This window comes from Halyomorpha halys, unplaced genomic scaffold (genome assembly GCF_000696795.3).
Source record: "Halyomorpha halys isolate HHAL.00 unplaced genomic scaffold, Hhal_1.1 Scaffold615.1, whole genome shotgun sequence".
Taxonomy (NCBI): Eukaryota; Metazoa; Arthropoda; class Insecta; order Hemiptera; family Pentatomidae; genus Halyomorpha; species Halyomorpha halys.
In genome coordinates, this window is record NW_027105445.1 from 221,469 (window position 1) to 222,041 (window position 573).

Sequence of the window (573 nt, forward strand, 5' to 3'; positions counted from 1 at the left end):
AATAGAGATTGAGACGAATAATAGAATTAAAAGGAGCGGTTATAGATTAGTTAGTTGCTCTTGCCCCTCTCCCCACCATTCGAGATAATTTCCCAACAGAGTAGACGCTAAAGCAAACAGAGCGAGAGAGCGATGCTAATAGAGTGAAGGAGTACTAATACAGGAGTAATTAGAGTGAACTCCCCCAGAGCGAGCAAATATTGACAGCGGTGCACTGCCTCCTCCATCCTACAATGTCTGCTCCTAATAGGATAAGAGAACCCACTTCCGCCATCTCAGAGGATTCTGTTTACATCCGCTCTCTTGGACCTCGAGGCTCTCCATGTTCCCTTAGTGGATTGCTTTTCTTTTGTATCTTTATTTTCTTTTTGATTCGATAAAAAGTTTAACAGTCGTAATAACAGAACTTTTATCAGGAGTTCAACACCTTAATAAAGGCGACTGTATGAAGTATGCCCTCAACTTAAATTGCCGGACGCACTTCATTTTTGGTTTGCTGGTTGGGTTGAAGTGGACTGTATAAATGAAAAATGAACATGGTTAAATGAAAAATAAAATTCTATTGTTAAGTTA